Source organism: Canis lupus, chromosome 19 (genome assembly GCF_011100685.1).
Source record: "Canis lupus familiaris isolate Mischka breed German Shepherd chromosome 19, alternate assembly UU_Cfam_GSD_1.0, whole genome shotgun sequence".
NCBI lineage: Eukaryota > Metazoa > Chordata > Mammalia > Carnivora > Canidae > Canis > Canis lupus.
The window spans coordinates 42,660,382-42,680,718 of NC_049240.1; the positions used below are offsets into that span (position 1 = coordinate 42,660,382).

At 34.7% G+C, this 20,337-nt stretch overlaps 1 protein-coding gene across 3 annotated transcripts in view; it reads left to right on the forward strand.

The window, feature by feature from the left end:
• Positions 1–20,337, forward strand: part of SPOPL (speckle type BTB/POZ protein like) — a 67,066-nt gene that overhangs the window by 14,195 nt on the left and 32,534 nt on the right. The window contains exon 1 of one of the 3 annotated variants that reach the window (XM_038565102.1): positions 4,369–4,551. The exons of the other annotated variants lie outside the window; for them this stretch is intronic. The gene's annotated coding sequence lies outside the window, so the exon portion shown is untranslated. Of the gene's footprint in view, positions 1–4,368; positions 4,552–20,337 lie in introns of those variants that run through there. 3 annotated transcript variants of the gene reach the window in all.

Below are 20,337 nucleotides of genomic sequence, written 5' to 3' on the forward strand. Positions count from 1 at the left end.
CACTCTTAGTTTTAATCCTTATAACTACCCTGCTAGGGTAGGTCATTACTTTTCAAGGGTTTCTTCTAAATGATTGGCAGAAGAGTGAATTCTTTGTTGATGGAAGGGAGGTGAAGGTCTGTATGAATGGTCGAGGTAGTGGTGGAGGAGAGCTTTGTGTTAAAATTTTTTTTTTTTTTCAAATATTTTTAGTGTTTGCTCCAGAAAAGGATTTGACTCTTGGTTTCTATAATGTTAATACAGCCTTCTTTGTTTTAATATAAAAATGTTTTTAAATTGTCATGAGGAAAGATTTTAAAAAGTGTTTTGATTTTAGACTGCTAGGAACTTGGCACTGGGAACAGGATTTTATCACAGACATTTAGGCATTAAGCTGCTATTATGTATTTTTTTTATTTTAGGTAAATTTTTATTGAAGTTTAATATACATTTGAAGACATGCATTCAGCATATCATACAGCATCATACAGCATGTACAGCTTTGTCTGGCTTCTTACCCAAAATATTTATTCATTTTTATTATCATCATCATTATTATTGTTATTTTATTTTTTTTTTTATTGAGAAAGAGAGAGAGAGAGAGAGAGAAAGTATATGTAAGGAAGCACAGGTTGGCCAGAAGGAGGAGAGGGAGAGAAAATCCCAAGCAGGCTCCACGCCCAGTACGGGCTCAACCCTGAGATCATGACCTGAGTTCAAATCAATAATCAGACACTTAACTGACCAAGCCACCCAGGTGCTGGCAGAACCATTTATTTTTATATGATCCATTGGTGTAGTGCATAGCAGTAGCTTATTCATTCTAATTGTTCTATAATATTGTGTCACTGTATTACTGTATATGCCATAAATTATGCCATAAAACCCACTCTACTGGGTGTTTTATTCTTTGGCTTATTATTATTATTTTTAAGATTCTCGTTATTTATTTGAGAGAGAGAAACGGAGATAGTGACAGTGAGAGAGCAGGAGCAGGGAGGAGAGGGCGAAGCAGGCTCCCACTGAGCAGGGAGCTCAGCTGGGCTGGATCCCAGGGCTCCAGGATTATGACCTGAGCTGAAGGCAAATGTAGAACTGACTGAGCCACCTGGGTGCCCCTCCACTCTACTGTGAATGAACACCTAGGTTGTTTGCAGTTTTGAGCTGCCGTGAATAGTGCTCCTATAGAATATTCTTATGTATGTGTCTTTTGCTGCACACATACACATTTGTGTAGTGTATTTTCCTTGTAGTGGGGTCATGGTGTGTACTTCTGTTCAGTTTTAGCATGTATTATCCATTGTTTTCCAAACTGGTTATATCAGTTTATACTCTCATCAGTAGTGAATGAGAGTTCCATTTGTCCCATATACTCTGCAACACTTGCTTGATATTGTCTCATTTATTTAGCCATTCTGGTGGATGTAAAGTGGTATTGCATTGTGAAAAGGCTAGGTTTTCAAAATAAGCATGGTTCCTTTTCCCACTCATACCCGCATGCACACCAAGGAAAAGTGGAATAGAGACATGTTTATTTTCACAAAACCCATCAGATGATTCTGGCTGTCTTGTCAGTTGATAAGATGCAGAATATAAAACAAATTTAAGTATAATTTAAGGAAAATGAGACTGTCATGAAAATGATAGCTTCACTGTATAGTTCACTGACTTTCTGACAGATGGCGTATTTCTGCCTAACTATTGCTAAACATGGGGAAGGCTTTAAGATTTTGCAAGCTGGAGAAAAGTTTTGTAGGCTAGTTTATGGAGTGAGTCTGCAACATTGGCTCAAAGCTCTCATTACACAATGCTGGAATGAACTTGCTCTTACTTAACTTTCTACCCAAATTGTAGGTTGTGTAGGTTCACTTTTTTGTTGTTAAGGTCTGCTACCCCTTAAATAAGGAAAATATCTACACAGCAGGGCTTACTCAGTTTTCAGACCTTGAAAGTTGACATAATTTTACCATATGCCCACAGCATGCTGTGTACTGTTTTATATTTAATTTTTTATTATAAAAAATATTTTTTATTATATGTGGAGTTTCATCTTGTGTCAACAGAATGCAGTGGTGCTAATATATTTTTCATTATTAAATTGTGTAGTGAAAACCAAGGATGCAAAAAATATTTCTACCTGTGTATCCTGAAAGTATTAAGATTGTGGTTATTCCTCAATGAATGTAGATCATGTTAGAGTTTATGTAAGGAAGTGTCATTCCTGTACCTTTTATTCTTAATTTCTTCTATTAAAACACACATATAAACTGATAACTGCAGGTTAAGATAGTTTTACCTTTTTAACATTTGCTTTTTTTTTTTTTTTTTAAGATTTTATTTATTCTGAGAGACACACAGAGAGAGGCAAAGACATAGACAGAGGGAGAAGCAGGCTCCCTATAGGGAGTTTGATGCAGGATTCAATCCCAGGACCCTGGGATCACAACTTGAGCTGAAGGCAGACGCTCAACCACTGAGCCACCCAGGCCACAACCCCCTTTTTTAACATTTTCATATGTTTTTTTATAGCTAATATTTTTATATCTGACTTCATTTCTTACTGCTGGAAAATACTGTTCCTGGGTAGAGCAGCCATTTGATAAATACTTGTGCTTTACACATTCGTAAGTAGTTACTGATTATTGCTAGTCATGAGAATCTTGGAATTATTAGCTCATCAGAAGAGCTGAGATGGCATTCATGTCCTTAAAGTGTTCCCATGAGGCCTAAAAAACGATTCAGGTTATTTTGCAAACCATTTCCTAGTGGAGAGGTAGGGCTGATAGGTGGATACAATAACCTTTTGTTAACTCCAGTTTGACCATGTGCTACATCATTTCAGAAAAGACTGGCTTAAAATTCAGGATCTCCTAACATATTGTTCTTCATGGGTCATTTTGCTTTATTCCTTTCTCTTTTGATTTCGTTTTCTTTCTTTTCTTTTTTCTCCCCTGTAAACTAAGCAGCTATCTGAAATGTTTTTCTTCAATAAAATGTTTTTCTTTAAGGAAAATAAAGTCATTTTAATGGCGATGTACATACTGGATATAATGATGTAGACATGTGGATCCCTACTACCCTTTATCCTAAGGCATACTATTTTGCCAATTTTTTTCCATAGATTTTAATAACTGAAAGATCCAGTAAGTGTAGTTTCTTTTACCTTTTTTGAGGACAATGGTTTATCCTGCTTTTATTTAGGTAGTACTAATTTAGTCTTGTGTCTCATTGTCCTTGTTCTATTTAGCATTTGTAGTAGATATCTTTTTAATGAAGTATTATTTACTAATTGTTGAATTATAATAAGCCTGGGTGGGTTTGGTAGATTTTTACTTCCAGCTGCTGCTGTGATCTAGTCTAGTGATATATAAAATGAATGTGTAATAATGAGTTCTGTCTTTAACAGGCGGTAAAATCTGAAAGGAATCTACTAAGTACAACTCTCTTTTTCTAACCCTTCTTTCCTTTAATGACAGTTATCAAGATGGGGATTTCTATGATTGTTAAGTGGTCTGGGATGCAAATACCAGGAGGTGGGCAACCAACTTCTGGTCTCAGGTGTTAAGAGATAGGTGATGCCACTGCCCTTATTGACTACTTTAGGTACCAACTTGTTCCATGTCGGGTGCTGTAGCCTACAAGATTAGAGTCACAAGGATGGCAGTAGGCAGTGGGAAATTATAGGCTCCTTGAGCTGAAATAGATAGTGGCTGTCTCATCCTGCCATGGAATGTGTAGAGCAACAATGTATAATAAAGCTTTGTGCTATGATGGCAGCGTTCTAGAATCTCCACTTTCCATTGTGGTAGCCACTAGCCACTTGTGTCTATTGGGCACTTAAAATGAGTTTAATACAACTGAGGAACTGAATTTCTAATTTAATTTATTTTATTATTTGTTAAGACTTATTGTGCAACAAACCCTTTTGATAACAAATAGTTAAAAACAGAACTGTGTACTTAATGAAAGCATCCACTTAAGAAATGACTCTTCTGCTTATAAAGATTTTTTACACCATTGCTCAGAAACCCAAATGAAAGAGCAAATTGTGGGTGGATAGATTGACATGGAGTGGAAGGTTTACAGAATCACTGTAGTAAAATAGCAAAGGAGAGAAATGTGACGGATGTTTGCTAGAGTGTTTGAAGTGAGGTATTGTGAGTGTTTTGAGTTTGATTAGAATAAGTGAGGCCAAAATGGGCATAATGACAAGAATGGATAGGGCTTAATGAAATGTTGTGAATCAGTATTGGGATTAATTTGGTGACAGAAAGGAATAAGTTCTATTATAAAAATGGTATACTGAAGCCTAATTTTCATCATTTGCTCAAGCTATTTTAGGTAATAAGTTCTAAGTCAGTATCTTTGAAAAAGATTGCTAAAATTTCAAGTGGATAAGATCGTTCAGGAAGGTGAAGTAACTCTGATGCTGGGAGTTTGGAACTGAACAGGAGTTCGGCCATACAAAGTGATGGCAAGAACTGTGAAAAAGACATGGAGACGAGTGTTGAAGTCCTCCATAAAGGAGCCTGACTGGAAGAGGGATGAGAAGATGATAAAAGGGAGAAGAGGGTAAGAGAATATAACACTCGATTCATGTGGTTGTCATACAGTTTTGGCAGAAGTTTAGAAAAGTGGTCTGGAAGCCACACTGGGAGGTTGAAAGAATTCTGGGTCTGTCTCCTTTTTCTAGATTCTTCACAGGTGTAAGGAAAGGACTTTATTTTAGCAATTCTGTCTTAGCTTCTTTAGGTATTTGCCTCTCTGACCTTGTGTTTATTTCTCCAGTGCCTGGTACCTTACCTTTTAGGTACTTAATGTTTGTTCAGTACATGCTAGATGAATGTGAAGTTGTTTCAGTGTCCTAGAATTCTAGAACAAAGGACATTGCTTAGACACTTTTAAAAAATTATTTGAGAATTAAAAGGAACTGTTTCTTTAACACAATTGTATTTTCAAAAATGGAGTTAATTACCCCAATTTTAATTAGACATTTTTACATTTGAAAGAGTAATACCGGAAATAAATTATATAGCTTTACATAAATCAGTGGATGGTAGTTTCTTAGTGGGTTATTAAGGGTCGCTGAAATATTTGGAGACTATTCTTGATTTTCAGAGGCTGACTAGATGACATTTCAAAATTGTATATCTTTCAGATCTCTAGACAATTATTACAATTCTTATCTCTGGCAGTGGGTTTCTGTGTTTTGTCATCGAAGCACTAAACTCTTGGAGGAAGGAATAGTAGTAGATTGATTAGCTTTGGGCAAGATGGGTACAGAAGTCTTCACTTTAAAGGTAAAAAATTTTGATCCCTGCAAAACCTAGAGCAGGAAGAGAAATATGAAAGCTAAAGATTATGACTTTGTAAAAAATAAAAACAACAAAACATAACTGAGGGCAAAAACACCAAAGTTGTGAAAAGTAAGAAAAGGGAAATACAGCTTTTGTCTTGAATCCTTGTTTTAGGACTTAGGTAAATTTGAAAAATGTCTAGGGTTAATTTTAGTGGATCCAGAATTGGCAACTAACTGCAGAAACTACTGTAAGTACTTATCAGATCTTATCTCCTTTAATACTCATTAAAATCTTCCTGGGTGAGGAATTCTTCTTTCTGAAGATGAGGATGCTAAGGGCCAGAAATTAAAAGTAACTTGTTCAAGGGTTATAAGTCCTTATTTTTAAAAAATTTCCATTGTTTTATATACAGGTCTTCCAGTTATATTTCAGTGAGTTTTAACAAATATATTCACCTGTGTGACATCAGCCCAGTCAAGATACAGGACATTTTCATTACACCAGAAAGTTTCCTTGCAGGCAGCCTGGGTGGCTCAGGGGTTTAGCACCGCCTTCAGCCCAGGGCCTGATCCTGGAGACCCCGGATCAAGCCCCACATCGGGCTCCCTGCATGGAGCCTGCTTCTCCCTCTGCCTGTGTCTCTGCCTCTGTGTGTGTGTGTGTGTGTGTGTGTGTGTGTGTGTGTCTCTCATGAATAAATAAATAAAATCTTAAAAAAAAAAGTTTCCTTGAATGTTACATGATTCCTAAGAGACATTTGAACATCATTCTTTTTCCAGTTATACCTCCACATTACTTGCATTGAAAAGGAACTGAAGCCATTAGAGATAAGCAATGTGAGAGCAGCAGTTAATAGCTGATACAATTTGTTGGACAGCCAAGTGATAAAGGTTGAAAAAACAAAAATAAGACCTGAAAATAACATACTTAGAGGAAGTTGGACTTTGCTCCTCTTAGTAGTTTATGAGACTGTTACTGTCTTGTAAACTAGTTCTATCTTTGAGTTTAATATTGGTATGCGCAATAAACATTTATTCAGCGCTTTCTGTATACCAGGCGCAATTTAGATGTTTTCTATACATTTCCACATAGTACACTAGTCATAGGAGGTAATTGCCATTTATTACTTCATTTGTTGAAGTATTACCATTTATTATTATTTTACAAACAAAACCGAGGCCCAGAGACCTCACACAGCTTCAGGTTTTGAATTTAAGTCTAATATCAGAAACCAAATTCTTAAAAACCCTGATGGTATTTCCTGGATCATTCTGTAATACAAAATTATATTTGCTACTTAGTTTTCTAGGTGGCAATAAATTATATGCTGCCTAGAAAATATATAATACTTTTTCCATAGCTAACTCAAACCAGGTAGTATATCTTTGCTATCTGTTGCCTTCGGTATGAAGCCATGGTTACGTAAATATAAAAATACAGTACTCTTAACTAGTTAGGCATATTTGATGAATTAGAAAAATTGTTGTATTATGGGACACCTGGGTGACTCAGTGGTTGAGCATCTGCCTTTTGGCTCAGGTCATAATCCCAGGGTCCTGGGATCAAGTTTCACATCAGGCTCCCCGCAGGGAACCTGCTTCTCCTCTGCCTATGTCTCTGCCTGTCTCTCTGTCTCTCTCATGAATAAATAAGTAAAATGTTTAAATATATATATAAAGAAAAAGTGTATTATCAACTAAAACCCTTGGATTTAATTTTTGACTACTTTGTTGTTGTTTCTTAACTGTATGACCATGAATCACGTTGCTTCTGTGTTTCAGTTTCCTTATCTGCAAAATAGAAGTATCTACTTCACAGGGTTGTTTAGAGGATCCAATTAGCTAATACATGAAAGAGTAAAGTTCTGAAGTGTAAAGTAAAATCTTATGGATTATTGTACTCATAACTACAATAAATTCTACGCAAAAGGCATTGGTTATACAAGTACTTGAGTAGTTAGAGAGTAATTAATTTTACTGAGGAAATATGATGGGGGGTTATAGATTGGTTAGTAAAAGTTTTATAGAAGAGGTGGCATTTAAGATGTACAGATTAAAGTGTTGGTGCTTATAGAAAGGATAAGATTAAATTATCATTTGTTAATTGAGATAATTTACTACATTGAGTTGGGTAAAAGAAGTGTGGTATGGTACTGTAACTTATAAATTAGTTCTTAAATTAGGCAAATTAACATTTTTAAATTATATCAAAAAGTTTGTAACATATATTGTCATGCTTTTCATACATTTTAAACAAAACAAATTATGCATAGGTAATTTCTGATTGTCTTGTTAGGATCTTTAAGCCATTGCTAAAATTTTCAAAAATTAGACTAATGCCTAAGTAAACTTGATTTTAGAGACTATCGTGAACTCAAGGTAATGCTTTGGTATTAAAAGTATCTAGATGATCTTGTTCCCTTAGTTGTACTAGGGCTACTTTAAAGTATATACATATAGGGGCACCTGGGTAGCTTAGTTGGTTAAGCGTCTAACTTTTGATCTCAGCTCAGGTCTTGATTCCAGGTTGTGAGTTTAAGCCCTGCATTGGGCTCCACGCTGGACATGGAGACTACTTTAAAAAATACACACACACACACACACACACACACGTGTATTTGGGTAACAACATTTAGTTTTAGCTTTTTGAAATTTTTACCAAAAAAGACATGATCAGGTTTTTTTACATTTTGTTTGTTCTCTTAAGCACGTTTGAAATTATGGAAGATTTTTCCCTAAGAGACCTACAAGATCTAGTTCAAATTATGAGGTCAGGGGCTATCTGTCATCCTTCCTAGTTTCAGTAGGGTCTAAATGAGTGTAGGTTCCCCAATCGGTCAGTGAATACGAGAGAGACTAAAGGAATGAATAATTGATTTTAAAAAAATGAAAAAACAAATGTTTTGCAACTTAGCCACTTTGAATGAATAGTCTCCTGACTGCTCAAACTCAAAAGTCTTACCCCTTTTGAGTTCACAATTTAAAATCTTACCTTATGAGGTTATTAACCATGCTTAAAAACTGTCATGATAATGAAAGCTGATTTTTAAAAACCCCTCCTGTCTTTATGAGATTTCTGGAAATAACCTCCTTTTAAAAAGTAAAATATATATTTGCAGATAGGCTTGTATTTTTCTTGATTGTGCTTTTTTTTTTTTTTGGTTTATTTTTTTTTATTTTTTTTAATTTATTTTTTATTGGTGTTCAATTTACTAACATACAGAATATCTTGATTGTGCTTGTATTTGATGTATTACATAAGTAGTAAGAAAACAATTAAACTTTCAGCAACTCATAGGACATAAAATTGTAGTTGTTTGCAAATGATTTTTAAAAGTAGCTTCCAGAGATCCAGAGTGTCCTTAATTATGTTATGCTGTAGAAAAAGCAATCTCGTTCTGAAATGATCTGTAGTTTATTTATTTTTTTAAAGAAGTTCATCACAGTGTGAGGAAATTATGTGGTGATATCAAGTAAGTCTTAGTCTACAGGGTATGAGTTTTACTGTATTAAGTCGTTGTAGAACCGGGTGGGACTTAATGATACTTTCCCCAGACTCTTTGTATAGCTAAAGCTCAGTGTTTGCAGAAAATGGCTAGGAATAGAATACACGGACCCAAGAGCTTATTTTCCCTCATTTTTATCCGTTGTTAAGGAAAATGACGTATCTATATCTAGGATTGTTGTTAAGTGATTTTTTTACTTTTAATCCTTTCTCTGAAATTTTAATAAAGCAACAGAAATGCAGTGATTTTTTTTGAAGTTACAATGTGCATATGCAGGGGTTGACTTTTAGTCTTTTTTTTTTAAGATTTATTTATTATTTGTGATAGACACAGAGAGAGAGAGAGAGAGAGAGGCAGAGACACAGGAGGAGGGAAAAGCAGGCTCCATGCCAGGAGCCCGATGCAGGGATCCCGGGACTCCAGGATCGTGCCCTGGGCCAAAGGCAGGCGCCACACCGCTGAGCCACCCAGGGATCCCGTTTTTGGTTTTTGTTTTAAGGGAGGACTTTGGTGTTGACCAGGCAGCAATAAGCAGAGGCTTTAAATCTCTGTAGATACCTTCACCACAATGTATTAATGACCTTTAGGAATCATCAAATAGAAAAAGAATTGTCATTAAATGTCTGTGTTTTGCCTATCCTTGTAAAGTTTCCATGTATGTATGCAATTAAATTACCTACTTACTTTCAGTGATCAGATGTGAATTTCAAAAGAAGAGTCCATAAGACCCTGGAAAAAAAATTGAAAGCTGACCTAATCCTGCAGGATAACACTTAAGTAAAGTGAAAGATTTAGTCAGAGCTGGGACACCTGGATAGTTAGGGTAGTGATGATGAGGGTTTTTTTTTTTTTTTGTATTTATAATCTTAATAGCTTTCCGATCGAACCCTCATACTCGGATAGTGGTTCTCAAGGTGAGATCCCTAGATCAGCAGCACCAGTTCCACCTCAGATCTTTGTTAGAAATGCACATTCTAGGGCCCATTTCAGACCCACTAAATCATTAATTCTGAGTTTGGGCATAGCATTCTGGCTTAACAACCCTTCTGGGTGATTATAGAGACTGGGACCATTAAGCTGGATCATATAAAATTACTGATATTCTTCTGCTTTTGATATTACAGTTCAAACTATAAGACAGTTATTTTACTTAAGCCTCTCAGTAGTCAAAATAGGAAAGAATTAAAAGCCCAGGCAAGTAGATTATAAGGTAAACAAAGGTATTGTTTCAACCCCATGCATTTTTTTTTCCTTAAGACTAAGGCCCCATATAATTTCATCAACGGCAGCCATGGCTCCTGGTGTCCATGTACTCCTCCTACTCCCTGCAGCTCTTTTGGTGTTCCCCTTATCGCCAGGAAGAAGGAACGCTCTCCCCATCTATAGCCAGTTTTTTTCTTGAAAGTTTAACATATTGCCATTGGTGTATTTATCACCATCTGCCCCTTCCCCCAAAGATTCTTCTCAGCACTGTGTCTGGATATACTACCACTGAGTTAAATCATTCTGAGTGTCAGTAACTTTCTGTTTGGAAGAGGAGACTTTTCTCTCGTGGTATACACATTTTAGTGAACTTTAGATTTTTAAGCAGTGGGAACTACAAGATGACTTTTCTGTTCTCATGTATGTATATTAGTTATAATTAGCTATTCCATTAATTCCCTTAAGCCATATAATTAATCCTTCTCCCTCTTTTACACACTGAGGCTTTGCAGTACAGAAATAGATAAAACAAAAAAACCTTCATTGAGATCATAGTACATTAAGTAGTAAAATGCACTTAAATGAAGGGGGTGATGGAGATGATAATAGGAGTGTTTAATGTGAGCTATGGAAATGAGTAATGAATTTCAGTTTTCTAAATAGGCATACTAAAGAAAATAATAATAAAATAAATGGGCATACTGTATTATATACTGCTCCCCACTCCTGGCTAATACTACTTCTTAAAAATAGAAGTCCTAATTGTGTTGAGATTCATGTTACATGAGAGTGAAAAGGATAGGAAGTAATCTTCCCACTCCCTGTTCCACCTTTCACTGTAAATGGGACTGCTTTTATTTCTGTTAGTGGTTTTTATTATTTCTTTTTTTTTTTTTTTTTTTTTTTAAGCTCTGGATAGTATTACCTCTAGGAATGATAGATAGCCTTGGTCCTCTCCATACTCCCTTCATCTTCCAATTAGTCATTGTTAATTTTATATCATGAAGGTATTTACATTTTCTTTTCTAACTGTATATTCTTTTTTGCTTTATTTATAGATCAATACTAAAAATTTTAAACCCTGAAATATTTACAACGTGATTATTTAACACTTCCTGTAGAACAAAATAGAATGGTCTCAAAGAGAACGAAATGTAATCCTGTGTACATTAAAACTGCAATTGAAAAATTTTCAAATATCAAATTTTGGTAGATTCTCCTTTAGTTTTTTTCAATTTCCTTCTCTTCTTCTGAGACATGTTCAGTTCTATTCTTCAATTCCATGTTTTTTTCCCCTTGGATTTGTTTTTCATTTGATTTAGAACTGTGGTCTTCAAAATGAAGCATCCATCCACATTAAAGAGGATACACAGAATAATTTTTTTTTTTTTTTTTTTTTTTTTTTACACAGAATAATTTTAAGGGGTGTTAGAATATTATCTGAAATTATATGTTTATCTGATTATTTTTTAATTTTGATATGCTTTATAATACACAAATATATTAATATAATGGTATATTTATTTATAAACATGTATACTGAGAGCATATGTTCAGATGGTTTTCACTCATAAAGGTGTGTCATGCAAAAAGCATTTGGATTTCTTTGGGTTCAGAATACCTCATTGAATAATTATCTATATAGGCTGACAAATTTCAAGTATTTGTTGTCTGAAAATATCCTTTATTTGGCTTGCATTAATGAATAAATTTAAATATGGAATCCTAAGTTTAAATTTTTTTCTCCTTATGAATCTTAAAAGCATTTATCCTATGTTTTAATGGCATTCAGATTTCAATGTAACTTGTTCCTTTGTAGATAACATGGTGAAATTGAGCAGTTTTACTAAGATGTGTCTCTAAATAGATACTTTCTTCAATGCGTATGTTGAAACTTGGTGAGGGCAGTCTGTAAACTTGTGTCTTCCTTCAGATCATGGTAGTAGCTTCGCTTTCTGTTTTTTTCTTTTTATATGTCCCATTTTTCTTGTTTTTATTTCCTTCATTAGGTGAATATTCTCTCTTCAACTTGACCTTCAGGTCCCTAGTTTCTTTTATTTCCTATGTTCTTTGTATTTTTGGTCTATCTCCTCAAAAGTAGTCTTTTATCCTTTACTTTGCACTCATGCATCAGTTATGGCCATGTATAAGAATTGCAAGAATTAATCTTTTCTGACCACTTTTTCAAAGCTTATTCTTGTTTTATTCAAGTGAACTTAATGAGAACTTTTTTTGAGTATACCATTCTGCCCTCTGTATTGCCTCCATTTATTTCTACCAGTTATTTTGTTTTGTTTTTCATTTTTGGATCTTTTCCCAAATGTCTGTTGTCTTTAGTTTTCCATTAATATATTGTGGTGAATAAGTAGGTTACTAAATAATGGTGTTTGGCTGGCATGGTTTTCCCTGAAGTTCCATAGGTCTCTTCCCCATCAGGCTTCTTCCCTGAATGGGAAGGCTTTAGAGATGCATTCATTTTAAGTGGACAAAGTATTTCAACATTACCTACTTCTCTTTAGGTTGTGTGCATAGGTTGGGGACCCTTCTCCACCCCCTCCCCCCACTTGTCAAAGTAAGGATGGCTTTATTTTGTGTAGCATTTAATTTCTGTTAGGAATTATCTCTTCTCCCTATCCCATTCCAAATTTTCTGTGTCCTATCTTAGTCCTGTTTGTTTCTCAAGCAGTCTTATAAGGAATGTCCCCAGACAGGTGGCCACCTTCCCTCAGAGAGCAGTTTCTGGGTTTTGGCATGATGGTAGAAGCCACAACTGCTAGCCTTGGAAAGGGGGAGGGTCTCAGCTGTCTCAGCTAGCCCAAACACTATTTCTAAAATAATTAACTTTATGATTGCCACTTGGCCTTTTCCTGCCCTTTGTATTTGATGAAAGGTCGGTTCTTCTTTGGGCCTCTTTGAAAGAACTGTGGGTATCTCTCCTGTCTTGGATTGTGATTTTTCTTCCTTAATTTTTCCATAATTTGTTCCCATCTAATTAATGTCTTTGCTAATTTATTCCCATTTATGTGCCTTGAATTTCTCAAAATTTCTGATCCACCAATATCACCCTTATTTTCCAACCCTGTTATGTCTTTATTCTTTTGTAAAAAAAACAAAAACAAAAACAAACAAAACAAACAAAAAAAAAACTTGCAATCTCATTGATAATGTTAGAAGATATAAAAGATAAATGTGCTCACTTCTCTGTCTAGAACCATGCTCTGTTTTCAGAGTTCCATCCTAGGTGCAATATTTGATCTGGGTATTTAGGAATTTGAAAATTGATAGAAGGCTCTATATCTTCCACTTGAGTTTGGAAGAGGGTATGAATCTCCTTTGTTCAGGGTTTTTGAACCAAGCTCTTCCCTGTTTTTCCTTCTGTTACTAACAGAAACAGGTGCTAGAAAGGATCTCTTTAAGAATTTATTATAAGCTTAAGCTCAAGTCAAGGCTGATATTGCCATATTTTAGCATTAAAACCTTGGGCAGGTTAAATAACCTTTTTGCACCCTTGTTTGTTCATCTGTAACATTGGCAGAGGCATTTGCTACCTTCCTTATGGAGTTATTTTGGAAACCAAATTAGATAAATACTGGAGCTTGGCATGTAGGAAGTCTTTACAAAATACTCTTGATATTATTAAGTTGCTGCTACTATTTAGGACAAAGTTATACATTTTAGATAGTACTTAGAGAGCAGATGAGTTTCCAGGAAGTTGGCTATCAAGCAGATTATTAGAAAATAAATTTTCACATTGATTCTCTTTGTAATATTGAAGATACTTTTGCAGAGAAAAATCCCTAAGTTATATGACTTAAATGTTTGAAAAAGAAGTTTGTTTAGTGGCTTGCTAGAATCTGTAACAAGCGTATTTGCAGGGGTTGGCTACTAGAGTCTTGTTCCCTCTTAGGGAGCACCTCCTAGAATAGTAAAACTGCATTATTGGGTTCATAGGAAGCCAATAAATAACACTCATCTCATTGTCTCATTTTGCTCTGTGCATACTTGTGTAAAATTATAATAATTATGATGTATAATTTTATTGGCCTTTTTGAATATGTTTGTAATTCAACCTCTACTCCCCCTACTTCCTTTATCCAAACTCTTGAGTTGTACAAAACCCAACTTCTTATTCTATCTCTTACAGAACCCTTTGTCATTGAATTAACTTTTTTAAATTAAAAACTTTATCATTCACAAGTTCTCAAAATCTTGCCATTTATACCTTTGCTCTTGTGACTTATACCTTTAGTTTCACCTGTTTTAAAACTTTGTATGAATGAAATCGTACAGCATGCCAGGCTTTTTTTGTCTTAACATTATTTGTGAGATTCATCCATGCTGCAGTCTCCTTGCTATATAGAATTCCAGTATATGAATGTGCCACAATTTATCCATTCTGTTGTTGATTGACATTTGGGTCATTTTTAAGAAGTTTTTGTCTATCACAAGACTCTAATCCTTTTTTTTCATATTTATATAGAGAGTCCACCTGTGGACATTTTTGTACATGTTTTTCATGAACATTAGTATATATGCTGTTGGCTATATACCCAGCAGTGGAATTGATGGGTTGTAAGGTGTTCATTTGTTTAACTTTAATAGGTACTGGAGACATTTTCCCAAAGTGGTTATGTTAATTTATACTTTAACTGTCAGTGTAATTTTAGAGATTCAGTTCAAAATTGCTTGTTAATTCCATTATTTTGTGCACACTCATGTTATCTATGAATGATGATCATTTTTCTTTTTCAGTTCTTAATACCTCTTATTTTTCTTGCCTTAAGGCTAGAACTTCTAGTACAGTGTTGAATGAAAGCACTGACAGTGGTCCCTTATCTCAGTAGGAACTCTTACTTTAGGGGTATAGGTGTATGTTTTAAAATACTTGTAAAATTAAGAAAGCTTTTCTTATTCCTAGTTGTAAATAATTTTTGTCCAGAATGAGTATCAGATTTTATCAAACGCTTTTTCTGCATTTATCTAGGTGTTCTGTCTTTCCTTTTTGCTAACAGGATGATTACATTATTAATTCTAATGTTAATTGCTCTTGCACTACTCAAAGCCCCATTCGCTGTGAAATAGTATACTTTTTATGCGATGGTAGGTTTGATTTTGCTATTAGTTTATTTAGGGTTCTTACATCTGTGTTCATGAGAGATTTTCTTTATCTTCCTTTCTTAAAATGTGCTTGACAGATTTTGGTATAAAAGTTAACACTGGTTTCATCAAACATACTGTTAAATTTGTTTTTGTGTCCTGTTCTGGGGAACAGCTTATACAGTAAAGCCATCTGTGGAAGTTTTCATTGTGGAGTGTTTTTATTTATTTTTATTTTTTAAAGATTTTATTTATTGATTGATGAAAGATACAGAGAAGGACAGGTAGAGACACAGGCAGAGAGAGAAGCAGGCTCCATGCAGGGAGCCCAATGTGGGACTCAATCCCGGGTCTGCAGGATCAGGCCCTGGGCCGAAGGCAGGTGCTAAACTGCTGAGCCACCCAGGCTGCCCTGTGGAGTGTTTTTAATAATGAATTCAGCTTTAATCAAAATAGGACTATTTCTGATTTTTTCTTTCTCTTGATCAGTTTTGGTAAGTTATGTTTTTTCAAATAGTTTCTCTTTTTATCTGAATTACCAACTAAATAGTAACATTTTCATTATAGCCTCATAAGAGCTAGTTTTTGGCTTTGTATTTTCTCTGTTGTATCTTTTCCCCTAGTCATTGGTTTCTGCTTATACCTTTATTTCTTCTGTTTTCTTTGAGCTTAACTTTTTTTCCCTAGCCTCTGTTGTTGGAAGCTTAAGTCATTGATTTATCAGCCTTCTTTTTCTGGTATATTCATGAAAGGTTATAAATTTCCTAAACATCAATTGTAAGCTGCATCTTACAAGTTTGGAAATTCCTTATCTTTAATATTAAGTTCAAAATATTTTCTGATTCCCATTGTGATTTCTGTTTCACCAATAGATTTGCAATGCTATTTTAATTTCTGGGGATTTAATTTTTTAGTTATCTTCTCCTTATTGATTTTTGACTTAATTTTAGTATGATAAAGATTCATACTCTGACTTCATTGTGACCTGAAATTTATTTGCAAGGCTTTCTTTATATTGCAATAATATGTTTAGTTTCAGTAAATGTTTTCTGTGGAGTTGAGAAGACTTTTGATTCTTTTGCTATTGAGTTCCATGTTCTCTCCCTGTACATGTGTGTATATATGTCATTAAGGTTGTTCTTTCACTTGTTGAGGGAATTAAATGTCCTCTTAAATGATTTTTGAAAGCAAAATCCTATTGCATGCAGACATATTTAGAATTTTGTTCTTGTGCGTGCCTGGGGTGTGTTAAGCATTCAACTCTTGGTGTCCTGCTCAGATTATGATTTTAGGATCTTGAGATTGAGCCACATGGGCTCCCTGCTCAGGAGAGTCTGCTTGGAATTCTTTTTCTCTTCCTCTGCCTCCCCCCACCCCCAGTCCCTCCCTCCCATGCACATGCTTTCTTTTTCTCTCAAATCTTAAAAAAAAATAATTACATTCTTGTGATTGACCTTTTTTTCTCTTTATTACTTTCCCTTTTATGTTTCCTAATGCTTCTTGCTTTAAAATCTGTTTTGTCTGATCCTAGTATAGCATACCTGCTTTGTTTTGGATAAGATTTGTAAGGTATACATTTTCCCATTCTTTTCATTTAAACTTTTCTTACCCTTATGTTTATGTCTTCTGCAAACAGCAAATAGTGGCATTTTTTTTTCCCTTTCTTCACACAGCCTCCCATCATGTTAACACCATAACACCATATTAAGCCCCATATTAAACAGCCATTAAATGTAAATGCTTCAATATTATTGAATAAAACAACAATGTTAAAAGAAAAAGAAATTAACATTGGTGGAATTACTTTTGCCTACAGTATTCCCACTACTATATTTTTCCCATTCCAGGATCTGATATTGTACTTAGTAGTTATGTCTTCGAGTATTTGTTTAACCCAGACTGATAACTGGCATAGGTAACATTTATATATAATCGTAGTTATTTATTTTATTATGTACCGTCTCACTTTCTGTTTTTATATTTTTCCCTTTTCGTTTATCATATAATTTTTTTAAGATTCACTAATTTTTAAAGAGAGAGCTCGAGTTGGAGGGGTAGAGGGAGAAGGAGAGGACATCTCCGCGAACTCCATGCTGAGGACAAAGTGTGATGAGGAGGGGCAGGGGGCTCCACTCTGGGCTGTATCTCAAAACCCTGAGATCACAATCTGAGCTGAAACCAAGAGTTTGAGACTTAACCCATGGCATCACCCAGGTGCCCTTGTTTATCATATTTTTACTTATGCTTACCATTCCCCAAGAATGCTCGAACCTTATAATGCTTTTTATTCCATTTATCCTCATGTCTTTTACATTATTGTTGTCACACATTTTAATTGTACATATATTTAAGTCCTAAAAGACATTACAGTTTGTTTTGTTGACCAATTTTCGAAAAATTTTAGTTATCTTTTCAAATATTGTGGATCCACTCACCCATATGTGAGACTTTGTGTCTCAAGTTTGTCCTAGTACTTTTTATATTTTTCATATTTTTTTGTGCTTTAGTGTATCTTTTATTGTTTTTTAAAAGTTTTCTAATTCTATTTTTTGCTGTCTAGTCTGCTGCTTAGACTTAGGTATTAAGTTGTTAACTTCAGTTATTTTCCAGTTCTAGAATTTCCACTTGATTGTTTCTTAAGGCATTAAAATAAAACTCTGTTTTCATCTATTTTCTCCATCTTTCAGTTTACCTTTTCAGGCTTTCCAAATGAGTACCTGAGGTCCTTATTCTAGTACCTTTCCCTGGCAGATCCTGAACTCTATCTAGTCCTTATCTTCTCAGCAGTATGAAATATCTGAAAACTTTGTTATGGTTTTTGGAGGCTTTTTTCTTGGCTTCCTGCTCCATGCAAGGTCAGCATTTGGCAGAAATCTTAAAGGGCACTTTTAATCAGGGTCTTAACCCCTCAAGTATCCTATTTTTATCTCCTACCCTACAAGGGGAGCAAAATCTTTATTTCTGTCCCTTGGCAGTAGCCCTTGACCTGGGCAAAACCTGGATTCTCACTCTGCATTTTAGCTAGACTGAGCAGCAGATACTCTTAGAGAATAATGTAGCTAGAATCTATCAGTTTACCTCTAGATTATTCCCTCTTCTCTAGAATCTTGGAATCCCGGTCCTGATTGCTTGAGCAGCTCTAGAGGTCTTTAAACAGATACTTTATTTTTAATTCAGGTTTTCTACTTTAGCAACAGAACCTAAGTTACCTAAGTTGCCTGCCAGGTATTCTGTTATGCTCAAAACAGAAGACCCTGTGATAGCCTTCAAGTACTGTTTATATACCTTAATTATTTGTCTGGGTCATTATCACCCTTACCACCACTGCCCTTACTACTGCTTATCCTCAAATGTCACTTGTGAAGTTTTCATTATTATATGTCTGTTCTAGTATTCAGTTTGTGCAGAGTGTAAGCATACACACAATTTCATTTTATTCACTTACAAACAAGGGAAATGAGAAAGTAAATAGAGAAATTTAAAAATTCCTTTAATAGAGAAAGGAAAGGCCCAATGTCTATAAGATTGTAGAATCCATGACAAAACAATGACACAAGCTGGTCTCAGCATGGAACACTTGCTGTTAAATCTGTGCTATAGTTTGTGGTCTTATCATTTATTTGCTTCCTCCAGAATCCAGCTCGGGGACTATCTTCAGGATATCCTTCTTGAAAGTGCTTATAATCTTCCGCAGAATAGAAACTATATGTTAATTATTTTTATGGTTCAAGGTCAGAGTGCATGATATATCTAAGCATATAATAAATACTTCTTGTACTCCCACGAAGTCATCATATTCTTAATTCAAGGAGAGTAAGAAATTTATGACACATACATTATTTATTACTTTATCATTTTTATAAACATGTATTAGTCTAGTTATTCTTCCTGACAACAGTCTTAGCAAAATTGTTGAACATAATATATTAAGTTACATATTGATTTATTTCCTTTCATTTCAAAATCGTAGTCATCATGTATATAAAATTGCTTTAGCAGTTTCAGGCTATTTTCACTTATAACTTCTTGATGTGGTTAAGGTAACTTTTAGCATAAATATGGTAGTATTTCACAGTTGAAGAGTAATTTACATTTTGTTATTTGAAGAATTAATAAAATGCTAGATAATTAATATCACAAAGTGGCATCCCATTAACATGGTAGTTCCATTGTATGACTGGATAGAATTTTGATAATATTCTTCAGACGATGATTTTTAAAAAAACAACTCTGCTGTTTTTTGGGGTTTTTTCTAAGAATTTTTTTTATATTTGACAAGAGCGTGCACACGCACTCTTCTCAGGGAGAAGCAGGCTCCCCACAGAACTGGGAGCCTGATGCAGGGCTCAATACCAGGACCCTGGAATCATGACCTGAGCTGAAGGCAGGCGCTTAACCAGCTGAGCCACCCAGGTACCCCTACTTTGCTGTTTAATTCATATTTCATTAATGGAAACTTGATACCTAATACACTAGGAAACTTAATAGCTAATACCCAATTGAAGACAAATGTCAAAAAATGTAGTAGTTTTTAAGAGTCATTAAAAACAATCTGTTTAGCACTTTATTATATAATAGTAGCTAATTTAGACTCAGCAATGATAGAAGAAATTCTATAATTATTTCCTTTTTAATCACAAAAGAAGTATGTCTATGTGAATATGGACATGTATTGCATATACTTTTTTTAATGGACTAAAATTCAGCTAACAAAGTTCACTATCTTAACAGTTTTGAAGTGTATAGTTCAATGGTGTTTATTTAGTACACTCATGATGTTGTGTAACCAGCACCACTAGCTGGTTATAGAACTTTATTACTTCAGAAGGAAACCCCATACCCATTGAGCACTCAGTTCCCTGCTCCCCCTTCCTTGCAGCCCTTGGCAACCACTATGCTTTCCGTCTGTCTGTGTGTGTGTGTGCACACACACACACAAGTATATATATATATATATACATATATCAGCCTGTTCTGGATATTTTATATAAATGAAGCCATACAATGTATGGCCTTTTGTGTCTGGCTTTTTTTCACTTAGCATGGTGTTTTGTGGTTCATCCATGTTGTAGCATAGATGAGTACTTCTTTACTTTTTATGAATATAAAATGAATAAAATTTCATTGTATGGGCGTACCTCATTTTATTTTTCCATTTATCTCTTGATGGTCTTTTGGATTGTTCACCTGTGGATTGATTTTAGCTAGTAATGTTTGGCTATTGTTAATAGTGCTGCTGTGAATATTCATGTA